The sequence below is a fragment of the Pinus tabuliformis genome, chromosome 1_1 (assembly GCF_031772625.1).
Source record: "Pinus tabuliformis cultivar Carrire ecotype Pingquan chromosome 1_1, CPIR1, whole genome shotgun sequence".
NCBI lineage: Eukaryota > Viridiplantae > Streptophyta > Pinopsida > Pinales > Pinaceae > Pinus > Pinus tabuliformis.
Window position 1 is genome coordinate 406954571 of NC_142297.1, and position 2379 is coordinate 406956949.

General features: G+C 37.5%; 1 pseudogene; it reads left to right on the plus strand.

Annotated features, from left to right (window-relative positions):
- The first annotated feature begins 482 nt into the window (after positions 1-482).
- LOC149213401 (toll/interleukin-1 receptor-like protein) lies at positions 483-1815 on the plus strand (annotated as a pseudogene).
- The last annotated feature ends 564 nt before the right edge of the window (positions 1816-2379 follow it).

Here is a 2379-nt window from a genome sequence, read left to right on the forward strand (position 1 = left end):
AAACTTGTCGTAATGTTAAGTTAATTTATTTGCTATTATTAGAGATAGTAATTTAAGTTGCAAAAGAAATAGTTGCAAGTTAGGCAATATCTTCAACCCATAACATATCACTTCTCTTTTCAGCTATTTTTCCATATGCTACCTATGCTCTTCTTTCATATGCTACCCACTTAGAGCATTTCTTTTTCAACATCTACTGCAATTGCTACTTAAAATGTTATATATAAATTTTACTCCGTTTAAAAATTTTACATTCTTATAAAATTATTTTTGAGAAAAAATTTAGCAATATAATTTTCAATAAAATTAAAATTTCACATTTTTTAAATATATAAATAAATTTAACAACCCAAAAAAACAATGAGAGACCTAATATTTAACATTAAAGAACTTAAATTTTTAACTTTTAAAAATCTATTAGTTAAACTATGCGTTTTTTTGGGTAATAAATTACAAAAACTGATTCTGCGTTTAATTAACACATGTCATTTCATTGTACGGAGGACATTCCTCTAACAAAATTATTTGTCGTAAAAAATTTCAGTGACGAGGGACGGTTGGTGCATGATGTGGTTAAACATGTGTTGAGCATTAAACCTGTGGGCAGTATTGAAGAACAGAAAACACCCATCCACTACGATGTTTTCCTGAATCATCGTGGCATGGATGTTAAGAACACTCTGGCCAGCCATCTGTACTATCGTCTCCGTCATCACGAGTTGCAAGTCTATTTTGACAAGGAGGAGATGCAGAAGGGAAGCCGAATAAATTCCATGCTAGAAAACACCATTAACATCACCTCTATTCATATCGTCATTTTCTCTGCAGGCTATGCACAATCAGCATGGTGTATGGATGAGCTTCTACTTATGATCGAATCTGGGTCGATCATTATTCCAGTTTTCTACAATTTGAACCCTACAGAGATGTGGTCGAATCCTGTGGACGGCACGAACAGTGTATACGCTGAAGCCCTACGGTTGCTCGAAGAGGAAAAAACATTTGACCCTCAAAATCATCGAGAGAGGTCGCGATACAAGTCGTCGACCATTGAAAAATGGAAAAAGGCTCTGATGGAAGTTACAGGGAGAGAGGGTTTCAAGCTGGAGACATGATGGGTGAGACCTCCACCTCCCTCTTCGTTTTATCTCTTTCAATTTGTTGGAACGAATGGTATATCACAATTTATCTCGGTAAGTGTTTCTTACTGTAATTTCTGTCAATATTTCTTTTTTCAGCGACGAGGGGCAATTGGTCGACAATATTGTGCGAGAAGTTATTAAAACAAAAGTAAAGGATGATGAACCAAAAATTTCGAGACAACAATGTCAGATGAAGAATGTTAGCAACAGCAAATGGGAATGCTATATAGTTGTGGATGATAGCTGTTGGACACCTAATCTTCAATGGGTTAGTGTGGAAGTCGAATGGACAAAAGTAGTCCAAGAGACCTTGGGATGTGAATCCCAACGGTCACATAATGTACCATAAATGTATATCTCCTGTTAATAAAAAAATGAACTCACATGATTTATATTTCCTATTCTATGTTTCCCATGTGTGTTTAACATGGTATCAGAGCAACAGGCGAATTTCTGCCCTGCCCAAATTTGAGCCACTTGTTGTGGCCTCTCTGTGCATGTCAGTTCTGTATTTCTGCAGATAGAATTGTCATTATTGTGTGCATGCCTATTTCATGCTGCAAACAGTCTGGCTGACACGCACCTGCACTCGTCTGCCCTCTGCGTGATAATGGGTAACGCTTGGTATTCCCATCGAATACCTGCTCCTACAGTGTTGTCAGCGGTCCATTAGCGTTCCTTCTCTCTGATTTCTGTCGCTCAGATACACCAAAATTCTCCTTGCCACCCTAACGTATCTGACAGCTCTGCCTGATTCTCTCTGTGTCAAATCAATACCCATTTTTGCATTGAGCGCACTTCAAAGCTGTAGCAGAAGAATCAGACGGACGTTCTTGTAGATCAGTGCACATTCTGGAAGCTTGATAGTTTACATATTAGTTGTTTTGTGCTGATAAGTGGGTGCATTAAACGTGTTATTAAATTTTCTTGGAGTATTTTGGACTTTTGATTTCGTTGAAGAAAAGATGAATTTCCCGTGAATATACTGGCAACCTTTATTATCCAATTAACTTCAGTAGCAGACTGAGCATGGCCAGAAAGCTTTCCTTTTTCTAATCACAGAATCCTGATCAATATCTGGTAACACTTTCTGGCAGCTTTGTTGCAAAGCGTATTTCAGTGCTATTGTTGATGGCAGAGGCTCTGTTTTTTTATCGAGTCTTTGTTGCCATATATATGTAGATAATGGGAATAGATTGGCACTTGAAGTCTATTATGGCCACGTAATGGAGGGATT